This window comes from Tenrec ecaudatus, chromosome 14, assembly GCF_050624435.1.
Source record: "Tenrec ecaudatus isolate mTenEca1 chromosome 14, mTenEca1.hap1, whole genome shotgun sequence".
Classification (NCBI taxonomy): domain Eukaryota; kingdom Metazoa; phylum Chordata; class Mammalia; order Afrosoricida; family Tenrecidae; genus Tenrec; species Tenrec ecaudatus.
Window position 1 is genome coordinate 86,669,262 of NC_134543.1, and position 18,716 is coordinate 86,687,977.

Sequence of the window (18,716 nt, forward strand, 5' to 3'; positions counted from 1 at the left end):
TTTCTGTTGTTTTTTCTTTCCCCATCTCTCTACCTTTGAGGGGTATGGATGCCAAAAAGGCAGTGGTCTTCAGACTGTAAATATTTAAGAAACACCAGGGTTTACCTTGCAATCAAATTCCTCTCTGCCTTTCCCAGAAGTCTGTCCTATGCTACACACGCTGCCAGCAGAAATTACAAGCAACATGCGAGCAAAGCATACCCCTCTTAAAGGGATAAAATAAAGAACAGATTTAGCTATCACTCAGCTTGGCATGTAATCTCTTAATAGAGTACAGGCTCTGATGAAAAGTATGAACAATTTGAGAGTGGCTTCTGGCGAATACTAACATTTTTGTATTTTCTTCATTCTGATCAACATACACACACATATTTGACTATTTCTTAAATAATCTTGTCAATTCTAGCATTATACTTGCTAAGTTCTAATTTAGAGGAATATAATCCCTCCATGGCTATCGAGTTGATTCTGAGTTACGTTAGACTTTGGAAAACCCATTGCCATCAAATCAATTCAACTTGCAGAAACCCTATAGGAGCGAGGAGTACTGCTCCTGCAGTTTCTGGGGCAGTAAGCCTCCTGCAGAGCAGCCAGTCACTCCTTTCTCCCTTGGAGCCGCTGATCTTGGGGTTAGCAACACAGCACTCACCCCACTCTGTTGCCCAGGCTCCAAGACAATGGAAACAAAAGATTAATTAATGTTTGCCTATAAGGTGATCATTGCCCAACAAGCCACTTTAATAGGTCCTGTGGAGTACATCACTGTAAAAACCCTTCCAAAGGCACAACTTGAGACTACGTTTGCTTATTTAGTTGCTGCGAATATGCTGTAGCTTAGTGGTTTCCTGATGGGCTGGCTGCTAACTGCCAAGTCAGCAGTTCAAAACCACCAGATGCTCAATAGGAGACAGATAGGGTTTTCTACTCCCTTAAAGAGTTATAGTCCTGCAAACTCACAGGGAAAGGATCACTATGCATTGACATCAATGTTATGGCAGTGAGATTAGTTTTGAGAATATGCATAGAAAAAATATACCAGTCCAACAGTTTATACTTGCATAATTTAGTGACACTGATTACATTCTTCTGAGTTGCAAACATTCTTCTGAATGCAAACATTCTTATTCTCCATCTCTCATTCTTTTCCCACAATTAACACAAACTTACTGCCCCCTGAGGCTCCTATCTCATCTCTAGCTTTGTCCCTGTCACTATGTTTCCAAGTACATCTTAAAAGACTCAAGGCAAGGAGTTTGGGTGGTGTAGTGGGTAGCACGTTGGGCTACTAACTGCAAGAACAGCAGTTCAAAACCACTCTCCACTTAGCAGGAGAATGAGAAAGCTTTCTGTTCCCATAAAGAATCACAGTCTCAGAAACCCACAAGTGCAGTGTGCCCTTGTTTCCCAGGGTCCCATTGAATCGTAATCAGGAGTCGTCTATGAAAAGGTTATGAGTAACAGCAGTTTTTGAATTTTTAATGCTGAAGACAGATTTATTTCATTCCCTCACTGCCTTTGAGTCAACGCTGACATTTTGCATGCTAGTTGGCAGCCACAAGGGGGCAGTGAAAGCCTCATTAACTCCTTTTCAAACTGGCTCAAGCCCAAGGAGAGCTCTGCTTGTGCACTAGGTTAAGCATGGGGCAGTGAACTGAAAGGTAGTTATAAACCTTCATCTGTTCCGCAGGAGAAAGAAGAACCTGGCTGGCTGGTTCTGTGAAGAGTTACTGTCTCAGAAAACTTATGAGGCAGTTGTACTCTGTCCGATAGAGTTGCTATGAGTCAGAATTAGCTCATGAGCAGTGGTAAAAACTGTAGGTTTGGAAGTTGAATATGATCTTGCCCATGCTCTATAACTTTGCGAGCAGGTTAGAGCAATTTTATGCAGAACAGCATTAATCAGATTCTTTCTACCATCCAGTCCCACAATTCCTGTAATTTCACAGACATTCTAAATTTACATTTGAATGCGTATCTGGGGTATATTCCTATGGTCCTTCAAAACCTTTTCATATCCAACTCAATGCTCTGTTTACAGAAAACATCTCTAGATTCTCTGCTAGATTGGTGACTATTTAACTTCCTTCACTTCCATCTCTTGGCGTTACAGCAGACTGTGGGCTTCTGATTAGTCCCAATCCATTTACTTTTAGTGCAACTTGAAATGTAGCTCAGAAATCTTTCCTGTGTGAAACGACATCTGCCTAAGAAATAATGTTTCCAAGTCAGTCTTTGTGAAAGAGTTGTTTTTCCAGACTGTTCTTATGCATTTCTAAACTTAGAGACCTAGATCCTGTATACTCCCCCCCACCCCCCTCTTCAACTCTTTTGCATTTTCCTTTCTTCTCCCTTCCAGTGCTCTCATATCAATTGTCCTCAGGCCAGTCCAAGCTCTGAGACCTACCCAGTGAATCTCAGCCTCATGTCAACAGAGAGCTGGCCCGAGACATTAAATCTCTCACAGTGCTCCAACACATAAGTCTGCCTAGGCCAAGATAGCACTAAACTTATCCATTGCAAGACCAGCCAAATGATTTTAATACAAAGGGAGAAAACCACAAATCTCTTCGGGAACCAGAAAACCTTTAATTAGTTAAGCACTTGACCTTGATTAGGAGGAGACCATCCTGATAAGGTTGCTGGAATATAGGTGGAAACTAGCACCTGAAAGCAAATGGAATGAAGAGGCTCACCTGGTGGGGATTCAGTTTTCCCCCAGTCCTCTGCTGTTGGAGTAAGAGTACATTTGGGGGCATCGCAAACCTCTCTGGAGGCTCTTTTGTGGGCCAGTCCTCCTCTGTAAGCAGCACCGAAGGTGTTCAGGATGCCTGCCATTTCACCCTGCCTTCTCTCGGATAATGTGGAAGGCTCTGGAATTTTACGTTCCCAAATAGTCTCAATAGCATTGGTTTTAGTGTTGGTATGAAATTTGGGAGGATAAAGAAGAGAGGCTCCCTGTGCACAGTGCATTATTTATATACAGTATATTTGGTGTGGAAATGCAAATTCTTATATAGGAATTGACAGACTGTTTTTGAGGTGGAAAGCTGGTGGGCAAACTAGCATGAACAGAATGAAAGTCTCAATCTGGATATTAATAATTTATAATCTTTTGAAGTTGATATATCTGAGGGTTTAATTTTTTTACCTTTTTGCTCATTCCCCTCACAGCTCCTTCCAATAATGTTGTACTTTATATAATTATATATAATTAAATTTTAATAAGAGTGAATATCTGTAATGCAATATGTATATAGTATTTTCAGTCTATCTGGCTCTCATTTTGGGAGTCTCACACCCATCTTCAACACAGTTGTTTATGTTTTAGATTTTCTCAAGACAGAGTGGTAAATATCTAACTCACAATTTACTGGGCAGAGATAAAATTCATGATAACTTGAGGCTATTACCTAGGACTTTTAAAAGAAGAATATTTTACTGGGGAACAGTATAAATCATTTCCTGAGGGCATTTGGAAATTCTATTGATAATATTAACCAGTGGTTTGGAATTTAAAATACTGTTGAGAAAAGGAAAATATACACGTATAGGACAACTTTTTAGACCAAAAATACATACATTATTGACTTGTACAGATTAAAAATTTAATTGACTGGACATTATTTAGACAAAGAATGAGGGTTGGAGAAAGGGAAAAACTTTCAATAACATTCATTCACAAGTTCTCCAATAAAATGATATGATATCTCTAAACTGAATCAGCAAAATATATATAAACCATAGATATATGAATGAATTCTAAGATCTAATCTAAAAAGAATTAGCTCTTCTGTGGACCTTCTCAATACTTACTCTTATGAAGAGCTCATTGATGATATGGCGTGATAGCAAAGTGTGGTGAAGAAATGAAGCAGTACTTGGCTTGTCTTAAAACAAGCACCCATCTAAGTGAAGGGTCACTTTAAGTCCACATGGAAGAAGCACACCTGCCAGTGTGATCCAAGAATTGTAAATAATAAAATCTAAGACTGGAGGAGGGAATGATATTAGAGCTTAAATTCTGAGCAACAAGTTTGCAGAAGCCTATAGATGACAGTGGAAACCTAAAATCCATTTGCAGGGTCCCCACTTGGACTACTGGTGAATGACCGCTGACCATTGACCATGGCTGTAAATAACCTTGGTATCAGACAGAGTGCATGGTAAAGTGAATTGTTTCAGATGTAGTTTGGTTAAATTTTGACACCTTATTATCACTTCTTCCTTTTGATCCATTTTAAATTTGGTATAATTTAAAATATTTTCTGCTTTCTTTCCTTTAAAAAAATTATTTTGGGTTCATACAGCTCTTATCACAATCCTTACATACATCTATTGTTTCAAACACATTTGTACATTTGTTGCCATCATCATTTTCAAAACATTTTCTTTCTACTTGAGCCCTTGGTATCAGCTCCTCATTCCCCCCCTACCTCCTTCCCTTATGAACCCTTGATAATTTATAGACTATTATTATTTTTTCATGTCTTACACTAACCGATGTCTCCCTTCACCCACTTTTCTGTTGTTTGTCTCCCTGGGAGGGAGTTTTTATGGAGATCATTGTGATTGGTTCGTGCTTTTTCTCCCCACTTTCCTTTCCCCTCCTGGTATCAATACTCTCAATATTGGTCCTGGAATTCCTGTGTTTCCAGCTCTTATCTGTACCCATGTACATGATCTGGTCTAGCCAGATATGCAAGGTAGAACTGAGATCACGATGTGGTGGGGGCGGGGGGAGAGAGGAGGAAGCATTAAAAAACTAGAGGAAAGTTGTATGTTTCATCAGTGCTATACTGCACCCTGACTGGCTTGTCTCTTCCTTGTGACCCTTCTGAAAGGTGATGTCCAGTTGACTACAGATGGACGTTTGGTCCACTCTGCCAACCCTTCATTCACATTAATATGATTTATTGTTCTGGGTCTTTGATTCCTGATACCTGATACCATTGATACCTCATGATCACACAGGCTGGTGTGTTTCTTCTATGTGGACTTTGTTGTTTCTGAGCTAGATGGCCACTTGTTTATCTTCAAGCCTTTAAGACCCCAGATGCTATATCTTATGATAGCCGGGCACCATTAGCTTTCTACACCACATTTGCTTACGCACCCATTTTGTCTTCAGCGATCCTGTTGGGAAGTTGAGCATCATGGAATGCCAGGTTATTAGAACAAAGTGTTCTTGCATTGAGGGAGTACTTGAATAGAGGCCCAATGTCTGTATGATACCTTAACACTTCACATATAAATATATGTACATAGATATATTTCCCTATCATTATATAGAAATATATTTATATATGTACATGCCTGTATTTAGACTTCTATAAATGCCTTTGCCTCCTCCTAGTTCTTTCCTCTATTTCCATTTACTTTCCTCTTGTCCCACTATCATGTTTGGCCTTCACTCAGGGTTTAGTAATTCCTCTTGATTACATTGCCCTTGATCAAGCCTTACCAGGCACCCTATGCTGTCCTCACCATTGATTTTAGATCACTTGTTGTTCCCTTGTCCCTGGGTTTGTTGGCTCCCTCTTCCCACCATCCCCCTCTTGCCACCCTTTCTTCCGTGTTCCCCTGGAACCGTCATTCCCATTGTTTTCTCCTCCAGATTGTTTATCCCACCTATCTGATCTCGATAGACATGCAGAGACAGTAATAAACACAAAAACAAGACAGAGGAGAACAAAACAAATTACAACAACAAGAAGAGCCTATAAATAGTTCCAGGTTTGTTTGATGACTTTTAGGAGTGTTTTCCCATTGAGTCTGATGGAGTGCCACACCCTGGCCCCCAAATCTATTTTTGGTACTTCCCAGGTACTTCATTGCTGTGGTCCCCTTGTTGCACTGTTGCATGCCCTTAGCCTTTTGCCCTGATGTGGTGGGATCAGATTTGGCACAATTTCCACACTGTGCCTCCAGTGTTGTCCCTTGTAGTGCTATGGGTCAGTGAGGGACATCGTGTTTCATGGTGGGGCCAGTCCTATGGTCTCTCTATAGATTAGCTGCTCTGGGCAGGAATATTGTCCTCGGGGCTTGGTGGGTCAGGATGTGTTCCTCTCTCTGCCCTCCCCTCTTTGTTTGCTCCCGCATGCTCTGATGAGATGCACCCCTCTCTCTAAGCTGTAGCTTCAGTGCTGTTCTTTGGAGTGAATTCTTCGGGGGGTAGGGAGGGGGGGGGCATTGTCCATGGAGGTATTTGGGATTTGTGCCAGTCCCAAAGACCTCTATATTGGTTCTCTGCTTAAACAACAACCTTCCCCTGGGTGGGTTAGTGCCCTGTTCCCCGTCACTACCCATGTCTTTTTTTTTTCTTTTCCCTTCCTTTTTAGTTGGCTGACATATGTATCCATGGATTGCGTCTGGCCCCTGTCATAGTACCTGGACCTCACCCCAGGAATGTTTGTATACACTAGCTTTTCCCCTATGCCTCTTCTCATTTTTAAGCTTACCTCAGCGGACTCATGTTGCCCTTCTCCTTTTGTACTTGGCTTACTTCGCTTAGCATGATTACCTCCAGTTCTTCCCATGCAATGATGTACTTTATGAGTTCATCACTGCTTTTTAGGGATGAGTATTACTCCATTGTATGTACGTAGCACATTTTAGAAATCCATTCATCATCTGATAGCAATTTGGGTTGTTTCTAACTCCTTACGATTGTGAACGGTGCCATGATGAACATAGGAACATAGAAGTCTGGCTGTCTTGTTTCTTGTATCTTCTGGGTATATGCCCAGTAGGTGATTGCTGGGTTGTGTGGTAGCTCAATTTCGGCTTTACATACCTACAGGTCCACCTGCAGTGGATGAGATTTTCCATATTACCACAACCCCTCCAACATTTGTTACTTTCTGATTTTTTGCATTGGCTATCTTTGAGCATATTAGGTGGTATCTCATAGTTGTTTTAATTTGCATTTCTCTAACGGCTAATGATTGGGAACATTTTCTCATATGTGTATTGGCCATTCGAATATCTGTCCTTGTGAAACTTCTGTTCAGGTCCTTTGCCCACATCCTTTGTGGGCAATTCGTTTTTTTTCTCTTTGGAAGCTAGCAGATTACTGTAGATTTTAGTAATAAGGCCTTTATCTGATTTGTCACTGAAGGTATTTTCCCAGTTTGTGATCTCTCTTATTACTCTCATAGTGAAATCTTTAGATGTACACAGGTGTTTTTTCTTCAGTATACCCTATTTGTCAATTTGTGACTCCTCTGTATTTCTGTCCTTCTCTATTTCAGATAACCTATGTATTCCCTGAGCCAAAGTTGTCAGGTTTGTCCCAATTCCCTCATTGGTGGCCCTAATAATTTTGGGTTTTACCTCAAGGTCTATGATCCACCTTGAGTTTATTCTTGTGCTTCGACTGAGGTAATGCCCTTGCTTCATTTTTCTGCAGGTAGATATCCATTTTTTTCCAGCACCACTTTTTGAAGAGGACATTCACTTCACATTGGATATTTTTGGGGCCCTTTTCAAATATTAGTTGTCTGTATGCTGATGGTTTTATTACTGGGTTATTTGTTTTTTTCCCATTGGTCTGAGTATCTGTCATTATACCAATCTTCTGACCACTGTGGCCATACAATATGTTCTAAAGTCAGATAAAGCAAGCCCTCCCACTGTCCTTCTTGAGGAAGTCTCTGCTGATTCTGGACTTCTTCCATCTCCATGTGAAATTGGTAATAAGTTTTTCCAATTTTTTGAAGAAAGGTGATGGTATTTGTATTGGGATAGCATTAAACTCACATAGTGACTTGGGCAGAACTGACACCTTTACTATATTGAGTCTTCCAGTCCATGAGCATGGGATAGTCTTCCATTTGTTGAGGTCACTCTTGGTTTCTTTTAATAGTGTTCTACAGTTTTCCTCATACAAATCTTTTGTGTTTTCAGTCAGGTATAGTCCTAGATATTTCAATTTGTGGATGGCTATTGTGAAGGGTACTACCTTTTTGATGCCCTCTTCAGTGGTCTTGTCCAATGTGAATAACAGTCCAAATAGCCTTCTGTTTGTTGATCTTATATCCTGCCACTCTGCCATATTCCTCTATTGCTTGTGGAGCTTTTGGGATTTTCCATACATTACCCTTGGGGAGCTTTTGGGATTTTCCATATATTAAATCATATCATTTGTGAATAACGATAGTTTCACTTCTTCCTTCCCCCAGTGAATAACTTTGATGTCTTTTCTTTGCCTTATGTTGTTAGCTCTAGTACGATGTTAAATAAGATCTGGCACAAGGGCTACCCTGTGTGGTGCCCTTTTTCAGGGGAATTGTTTCCATCTTTTCTCCATTGACTACCACATTAGCTGTTGGTTTACATATATAGCTTGTATTGTCTTGAGGAATTTCCCTTCCAATCCTATCTTCTTGAGTGTCTTAAACAGGAAATGGTGTTGGATGTTATTGAATGCTTTTCCTGCATCTATTGATATTATCATGTGGTTCTTATATTTTCATGTCAATGTGGCAAATAATACTAATGGTGTTTCTTATGTTGAACCATCCAGCATCCCTAGTATGAATCCCACTCGGTCATGGTGAATTATTTGTTTTATATGCTTTTGTATTCTATTGGTCAGTATTTTGTTAGGGATTTTTGCATCGCTGTTTATTACAGATAGTGGTTTGTAGTTCTTGATACTTGTGGGATCCTTGCCTGGTTTAGGTATCTGAGTTATACTAGCTTTATAGAAAGAATCAAGGGGTTTGCGGTCTTTTAATATGTTCTGGGAGAGTTTGTGTAGGATTGGTGTCAGTTCTTCCCTGAATGCTTGGTAGAATTCTCCTGGGAGGCCATCTGGTCCTGGAGAATTTTTTGTTGGTAATCCTTTGATAATCTTGCCTATTTCTTCTTTTGCTATGGGTCTGTTGAGATTTCTTGATGTCCATTTGGAATAGTGTAGGGAGAGATTGCTTTGCCAAGTATTTGTCCACATCTTCCAAGTTGTTGAATTTATTGTAGTACAAATCTTCATAATACTATGTAATTATCCTTTTGATTTCATTAGGTTCCATTGTAAAGTCCCCTGTTTCACCCCTCATCCTTGCTATTGAAATTTGTTCCTTTCTTTATTTGGTTAGGTTTGCTAGTGGTCAGTTGATTCTGTTAATCATTTCAAAGAACCAAATTTTAGCTGCATTAATTTCTAACATAGTTTTCTTGTTTTCCCTCTCATGGATCTCAGCCCTGATATATATTGTCTTGTTTCTTTTTCTATTAGTAGGATTGTCCTGTTGACTCTGCTCTAATTGCTGTAAGTTTTGTGTTAGCATATCAATCATAAGTCTCTCTTCCTTTTTTATGTGTGCATGTATTGCTATGAACTTCCTCTGATAACTACCTTTGCTTTGTCTCCAAAGTTTTGGTACATAGCATTCTCATTGTTTTCCAGAAACTTCCTAATTTTGTTTCTGATCTGGGTCAGTACCCACTCCTTTTGCAATAGTTATTCATCCTCTAATTGTTTGCCCTTGTTTTCTTCACCAGCCTTTGGTTGATTTCCAGCCTTATGGCACAGTAGTCAGAGAGAGAAGTCTGTATGATATCCATGTAGTTGAAATTACCCAGATTCAACTTCTGTCCCATCATGTGGTATATCTTCGAGTATGTGCCATGTGGGTTGGAAAAGAATGTGGATTTTTTTTGCATTAGGGTGGGGAGCTCTCAAAATATCCATCAGGCCAAGTCTTCTAATTGTTATATTTAGATCTATAACCTCCTTGTTAAGTTTCTTTCTGTGTGAAAAATAGATCTATTTTTCTCAGAGAGTGCTGTATCAAAGTCACCTACTATAATTGTTGATCCTGTAATTTCTTTTTCATCTTCTGGAGCATTTGATCAGTGAATTTCACAGGTCTCTTGTTGGGGTTGTATAGATTTTTTCTGTTCAATGGTTCTTGATCTACTGTTCTCCTGTCTTTTGTTATGGCTTGCATCTTGAGATCAAGTTTCTCTGAGATTAGAATGGCAACCTCTGCTTTTTTTTTTTGAATTGCCGTTTGTTTGGTATATTTTCTCCAGCCTTTTATACTCAGCCTATTTTTGTCTGTAATCTTGAGAGATTGATGGGTTGTGTTTTCTAAGCCAGAGTGCTAGCCTCTACCTTTTAATGCCTGATTCCAGTCCATTGATATTCAGGGTTATTATCCATCTGTGGACACTGTGATGTCATCTTGTACCTTTTTTTGGGTGTTTTCTTATCTCCCTTTATTATCAGCGTGCTGTTTGTTGTGTGTGTGTACTTGTGTGTGGTTCATTCTTGATTTCTCTCCACCTTTGAGCCAATGCTATTTTGGGGGCTGTTTTCTCTTAGTTGTCCTCTGGGTGGGTTGTTATATGTGGGGGTTTCTTATTTGTGCCCAACAAGTGTTGTTCTGCCCATACTGGGACCACAATGATCTTTTGAAGGGCTGGGTTTCTTTGAACACATTATTTGAGTTTTTCCTTGGCTGGGAAGACTTACTTCTCCATCTATCTTGATTGATAATTTGGCTGGATAGAATATTCTTGGGTTTGCATTATCTTCTTTCAATTTTTGGCATATGTTACTCCAGTCTCTCCTCTTCTTTATAGTGTTTGCTGATAGCATATTCTTATTTGGCTGCCTTTAGAGGTTTTTTCCTAGCTGCTCTTAGGATATTCTCCTTTTCCTCAAAATTGGATAGTTTAACTATAATGAGTCTTGGTGTCTTCTTAGGATTCAGTCTAGCTAGTATTCTTTCAGCCTCTTGAATGGTTGCTTGGTTTTCATTCATTAAGCTGGGGGAAATTTCCTCTAAGAAGTCCCTTGATATTTTTGCCCTTGACTTCTACATTGTGTCTTGTTCCAGTAGTCCACTTATTCCAATGCCACTCCTCTTCATAGCATCAGACATAGCTCCCAGGTTTTCCTCAGCTTCTTTGATTACCTTATTTGACTGTCTTTCTCATTTGTTGAAATCTGTCTCTTATCCTATAGGCCACTGATGCGATTCTCTGCCTTCTCAATTCTGTTGGCGATGTCTATGAATTTGATACTGGATTTTGTTGGCTCCTCCCTTAAGTCTTGTTGTTCCCTTTACTGCATAGCCTTTATCGCTATCATTTCATCTTTTTCCTTGTTTTGATTCCCTTATATCTTGTAGGACTCCAAGAAGCATTCTGAAGATTTATTTCTGTGGCTGGTCAGTGTCTGTTTCTTTTATGTACGTCATTAGGATCAGGACTTCTTTTGACATTGTCTTTTGCTTCTTCTGTTTTGTTGTTGTTGAGGTTGTTGAGGCTGATTGCTGTTTGTGTTGTGTTGTTTAGAGGAGCCCAGTGCCATTATGCAGAGAGTCGAAGAGCACAGGGCTCTCTCTTTGGGAGACTCATAGGAATTCTTTGTTGAACGGTCTGCAGCTAATTGCACTGTGGGTTGGGGCTACCACTTTATTCTCCCGTGGTTTCAGTTTCGTTTGCCAACCAATATTTTGTTATTTGGAGGGCAAGCTGGCTGGTCCTCTCAGGGGATTCTGGCTGGTTGGTTGTGGACCCATGAAGATGGCACTGCACTGGATGATATCACAGGAAGCCATGGTGATGTGGCCCATGGTGGTTTGGTGTATCTGAGAGAGTGTGCAGGGTGCCTGCTGCAACGGGAGTGCCATGGAGGGCATGCGGATGTTTTCACTTTTGTGAAGAGCACTGCAGATGGTGGTTAGAAGTGCACTAGTCGACTCAATCGCCAAATAGATGGGGCAGAGGTTCCTGAAGCAACATGGAGTGCTGAAGAGGTTTGGCAGAGCCATCTTAGGCGTGTGAATCACTAAGGTGGGTTGAGGAAGTTCCTTCAGCCTTTTGGAACCGCTGAGGTTTGGGCAGAGGCTCCCCCATCCATGTTGAGTGCCATGGAAGGTGGGAAGAGTTAACCCCAGCCATGTGGAGTACACAAGGGTGGGCAGGATTTCCACTGCCACTTAAAGGGCCTTGGAGGGTAGACATGGGTTCTCCTGTGGTGGTAAGTAGACGACATTTCCCCTGCCATGCGTTATGCCGCAGAGAGTGCTCAGGTGGTATTTCCTCCAGCTGCTTAAAGGGCTTGGAGGGTAGACGTGAGTTTACCTGCAGCAGAAAGTGGGCAGGATTACCCCACTCTTATGTTAGAGTGCAGAGGGGAGAGCTCCCCCAGCTGGGTAAAGGGCTGGTGTAATTGCTCTAGGTGAAAGGGATTGGGCTGGAGGCCATCAGTGGAATGTGAGAGGTAAGAGAAGAGAAAAAAACCTTGAGCCCACTGAGATTGCAGGGGGAAAGAGAGAAGAGAGAGAGAAAAAAGTAAACATATAGCTGAGCCCCCATCACCTGACCGTGGGGCTGGAAAGGTTTAAACCATGCTCAGAGGTGGTGACAAGCTGTGGCTGTGTTGAAGTAAAGCCTTTGGGCCAGCCAAAGAATATGGCTGTGTTAGTATGGGTGGACTAGAGGAAAAATATTATAGACACACTCATATGTGTATAAGAAAGAGTTTTATATACAAGAGCAGTTGAGTATTGAGAAAACATCCTAGTCCAGTCCAGATCAAGCCCATAAGTCCGATATTAACTCATGTCCAATATCAATCTATAAAGTCCTCTTCAGACTCATGAAACGCATATGCAATGATACCGAATGCAGGAAGATCATGGGCCGTGGGTTGAAAATCTTCTGGATCCAGTGGCATTGTAGGCATATCAGCACTGGCAGCAGTCTCTACATGGCTTCTCCAGTTCCCACGGCTACATCAGGGTAAGTCCATGTGGCCTCTCTTCATAGATGTCTTGCAAGAAGTCAGCCTTGCCAGTAGGAAGCCTCCAAGGGAGTAAATAGAGATAGAGTTTCTGCCCCCAAGGAGGAAATACAGGAGTTCCCAGAATTCTCAGGAGAAGGCCATGCCTACGCCGAGGACTCACTGCTTAATCTTGATTGGATGTCCAGACTCCACCCCTTCACTCATAATGCTCTTAAATTGACACTAGATTATGTAACTCCCACACCGGCTCTGGCTGAGGCTGTGGCAGGGCTAAGGGTAAGCCTTGACTGGCCTCCACAGTGGTAAGCCCAAAGCCCACAGTTCCTCAAACCCTAGTGTATCTGTGTCTAATTATCTTTATGATGCTCCTCCTGTGAACTGGCAGAGTAGAATTTCCCTCTCAGTTGCTCTCCTGTGTTGATTTCTGTGGAATCCCTCTGGTATCCCTCAATATTGCCAGAAGTCCTCCTCTTCTTTCTTTCAGCCTAGACTATTCTCTGTTTTATTTTGTTATTAATGTTATTATTATTTTTGGTTTTGCTTGATATGTTTTTCTGTATATGAAATTCAAGAGAGGTAAATCTATGGAGACGTATAACTGGATTAATACTTATTAGTTGTGGCATGGAGGTTGTGGGGAATTAACAACAATAAGTAGAACAAAGAAGACAATGTTCCAGGGAACCAGTAGAGAGGTCTGAGGGACCAGCCCAAATCCCAACTACGTGGACAGCCCCACTCCCTGCAGAAGAATGCACTTCAGAGGACAGCGCTGAAGCTGCAGCTCAGGGACGGGGACATGTCTGATCAGCGCACACAGGAGCAAATGAAGGGAGAGGAAGAGCACATCCTGGCCTACCAAGCCCTGAGAACGCCATTTCTACTCAGAGCAGCCAGAGCACAAAGAGGACCTTAGGGCCGGCCCCACTATGAGATGTGACATCCCTCACTGACTCATAGCACTTTTGGGGACAATACCAGAGACACAGTGTGGGAATTGTCCCCGAACTGACCCTACCACACTGAGACAAATCACTAAAGGTGTGCAACAGAACAGCAAGGAGAACAGAGCAATGAAGTCTGCAGGGAATACCCAAAATAGACTTTGAGGGCAGGGCATGGAACCCCATCAAACTCAACCAGAAAACACTCCTAAAGGTCAAGAAACAGACTTTGAACTATTTAAACGCTTTTCTCTTTTTTTTGGTCAGTTTGTTGTTTTGTTTTCTTTTGTTGCTTTGTTTTTCTCTGTCTTGTTTTTTGTGCATATTATTGTCTCTGAGTGTCTATCTAGATAAGATAGATAGGATAAACAATCTGGAGGAGAAAGCAACTGGGCCGATGGTTCTGTGGGGACATGGGAGTGGAGGATGTGGGGAAAAAGAAGTGGGTGTTAAGAAACCGAGGGACAAGGGAACAGCAGTGGTCCAAAATCGATAGTGAAGAGGGTGTAGGAGACCTGGTAGGGCTTGACCAAGAGCAATGTAACCAAGAGGGGCTTACTGAACCCAAATGAAGGATGAACATGGTAGTGGGACAAGCGGAAAGTACAAGGAAATAGAAGAAAGGACTAGGAGGCAAAGGGGCATTTATAGGGGTCTAAATAAAAGCATGTACATATGTAAATATATTTATATATGATGGGAAATAGATATATGTGCATATATTTATAGGTTTAGTATTAAGGTAGCAGATAGATATTAAGCCTCTACTCAAGTACTCCCTCAATGCAAGAACACTTTGTTCTATTAACCTGGCATTCTGTGATGCTCAGTTTCCCGACACGATTGCTGAAGACAAAGCGAGGGCATAAACAAATGTGGTAAAGACAGCTGATGGTGCCTGGCTATTAAAAGATAGAGTGTCTGGGGTTAAAGGCTTGAAGATAAGCAAGTGGCCATCTAGCTGAGAAGCAACAAAGTCCACATGGAAGAAACACACCAGCTTGTGTGATCATGAGGTGTTGATAGGATCAGGTATCAGGCATCAAAGAACAAAATATCATTTCATTGTGAATGAGGGGGAGTGTGGGGTCAAGACTCAAAGCCCATCTGTAGGCAACTGCACATCCCCTAATAGAAGGGTTATGGGGAGATGAGTCATTCAGGGTGCAGTATAGCAATGATGAAACATACCACTTTCCTCTAGTTCCTAAATGCTTTCTCCCCCACACTATCATGATCCCAATTCTACCTCACAAGTCCGGCTAGACAAGAGGATGTACAGGTATAGATAAGAGCTGGAAACACACGGAATCCAGGACAGATAAATCCCTTAGGATCAATAATGAGAGTAGTGATACAGGGAAGGTAAGGGAAAGGTGGGGGAGAAAGGGGGAACTGATCACAATGATCTGTATATAACCTCCTCCCTGGGGGATGAACAACAGAAAAGTAGGCAAAGGGATGCATTGGACAGTGTAAGACATGAAAAAAAAATTATCAAGGATTTGTGAGGGAGGGAGTTTATGAAGGGAGGGGAAAATGAGGAACTAATATCAAGGGGTCAAGTAGAAAGCAAATGTTTTGAGAATGATGGTGGCAACAAATGTAAAAATGCTCTTGACACAATGGATGTATGTATGGATTGTGATAAGAATTGTACGAACCTCCAATAAAAAAAGAGATGACAAGGGAATCTAGGACAGACGAACCCTTCAACACCAGCGGTGGGAGAGGCGACACCAGGAGGGAAGGGCATGTAGAAAGGGAGAACCGATCTCGGAGATCTATGTGTAACCTCCTCTCTGGGAGATTGTCAAGGGGGAGGCGGGTGAGGGGAGACGCTGGGGAGTGTAAGATAAGATATAATAATTATTTATAAACTATCAAGGGACCAGGGGTGGGATCGGGGAGGGAGGGGGATGGGGGGAAAAAAAGGGAAACCGTGCTGATTCCAGGAACCCAAGTGGAAGGTGAATTATGAGAGTGACGAGTGCAACGAATGTATAAGGGTGCTTTGCTCATTTGATGTATGCACAGATTGTGATAAGAGCCTTATGAGCCCCAATAAAAAGATTTAAAAAAAAAAGAAAGAAAATGATTAGGGCAAAGAATGTACGGATGTGCTTTATGCAATTGATGTATGTATATGTATATGTATGGATTGTGATAAGAGTTTTATGAGCCCCTAATAAAATGTAAATAAATAAATTAATTAATTAAAAAAACCCAAAAAAACAATAAAACAATATAAATATCCCATGTAAAATAGAAGATAAATGTTTATCATTATATCTAGTATATTAATAATACTTTATCTTTGTAGGATTATCATAATCAATTAAATATTTATCAAAATTTCAAAAAAAAAAAGAGATGACAATGCTCTAAAATTTCTTGTGGTGATGATTGCACAACTTTTAAAATAGGACTAACCTGTTAAATCGAATGACATGTGAGTTATATGTTTTAGAAATGCTGGTAAAAAGAGAATAACCTAGTTTGATGATAGTTTATGCTGAAAAAACTTGAAGCTGAGACTCACCCATAACTCTCTACTTACACTTCTTTCTCTTGCCCCTTCTACATGCAATACTTAGGCTATAAAATTTACATTGGTGAATTATTTTACTTTTTGAATGCTCCCTGAAAGTTAATTTCTTTTAACAACTGTTTTTTTTAATTACACAGGTGTAACTGCATACTTATTATAGAAAAGGAAAGATATGATTATCTATTGTTTAAAGTTTTCTCCTTCATTTATATTTAAATTTATAGTCACGTTCTATCCCTTACATCTGTATTTATAGAAAGAGATAAATACTTGAAGAGTGAAACACTATATATGAAATTATGGAAGCTTTGTTACTGGTATATCAAATACTAGCAGAGTTACCTCAAATGAACAAGTTTTAGCAGAGCTTCCAGACTAAGAACAGTCCAAGAAAAGGGCTATGAAAAATGCACTTCAGAGGATTTTGCAACCAAAACCTGATGGATAGCAGAAGAACCTTGTCAAATACTGAATACTTCATCAATAAGAGAACTTTGTCAGAAACTATGTCAGAAGAAAAGTATCTCAGGTTGGTAGGCACTCAAAATATGACCAAGGAAGAGTTATGATCTTACAGTCAACCATAATTATGTGAATGGATGCACAAATATGCTTGACACAAGGGATGCAAGTATGGATTGTGATAAGGGTTGTATAAGTCCCCAATAAAATGTTTTTTTAAAAGAAATTATGTGCATGGTGTAACGCCTTTGGGACCTCCGTGTGCTGAATGCGCTCGACTCAAAATGAGATGAAAAGCTGTAAACATCTCTAATTGATTTGAACTGGAATGTATGGAGTATGAATCTAGTACAATTGGAAGTTGTTAAAAATGAAATGGAACACATAAATATCACACCCTAGGCATTAGTGAGCCAATATGAACTTATGTTTACCATTTAGATGAGAAAGTTGAACTGTTTATTGTTCTGGGAAGGACAGATTCAAGAGGAATGGCATTGCAGTCATTCTCCAAAAGGACATTTCAACATCCACCATGAAGGACAGTGCTGCCTGTGATAGCATCAAAGCTACCTGCATTCAAGGAAATCTAACCAATACGACTTTTATTCAAATTCACGCACCAACCATTAAAGATAGTGATGACGAAAGTGAAGAATTTTATCAAGTTCTTCAGTTGGAAATTGATGAAGCATGCAACCAAAATGCATTGATAATTCCTGGTGAGTGCAGTGTAACAATTGGAAACAGAGAGGAAGGAACAATATTTGGAAAATATGGTGATAGACACAAAGCTGGAGATCACATGATAGAATTTTGCAAGACCAAACACTTGTTCATAGCAAATACCATTTATCTACAGCACAACAGGTGAGCACACACATAGACTTCTCCAGATGGAATACACACAATTTAAAGTCACTACATCTGTGGGAAGATACCATGAAGAAGCTCAATACCGGCAGCTAAAATGAGGCCAGGGGCCCACTGTAGAACAAGCCATCAATTGCATTTTGTAAGTTCAGATTGAAGTTGAAAAAGATTAAAACAAGTCTACAAGAGCTAAAATATGACTTTGAGTATATTCCACCTGAATTTTGAGACCATCTCCATAACAGAGTTGACACACTGATCATTAATAACAGAAGACCTGATGAGATATGTGATGACATCAGGGACATCATGCATGAAAGAGCCAAAAGGTCATTAAAAAGATAGGAAAGGAAGAAAATCCCAAAGTGGGTATCAAAAGAGACTCTGAAACTTGATTCTAATTTTAGAGAACCTGGGGCAAATGAAAGAAGTGAAGAAATCAACGCGCTGAACAGAATATTTCAAAGGGCAGCTAGAGAGGACACTGCAAAATGTTGTAATGAAATGTGCACAGACCTCAAACTAGAAAACAAGAGAGGAAGAACATACTCAGTGTATTGTAAACTGAAAGATGTAAAGAAAAAAAAATCAAGACTTGAGTTGCAATATTGAAAGATTATAATGGCAAAATATTGAATGATGCAGGAATCATCAAAAGAAGATGGAAAGAATACACGGTACCAAAAAGAACTAGGCAACACTTAATCATTTCAAAAGGTAGCCAATGATGAAGAACTGATGGTGCTGTAGGAAGAAATCTAAGCTCCACTGAAGACATTAGCCAAAAACAAGGCTCCAGGAATTGATGGAATACTAACTGAAATGTTTCAACAAGCTGATGGAGTACTGGAAGCACTTATTCTGCTGTGCCAGGGAATTTGGAAGACAGTCACCTGGCCAACTGACTGTAGAGATCCATATTTGTACCCATTCCATTGTTATCTTGTACATAGGGTTGCTATGATCTGGAATCGACTGACAGCACCTAGCAACAACTATATATACCTTTAATATTTACATATAAAACTGTATATATATGTATGTGCTTGTGCAATAAATAAAAACTTTACTTTTGCCCTGTTTTTGTTAAAACTGGTAACCACGAAAGCAAACAGAAATATAA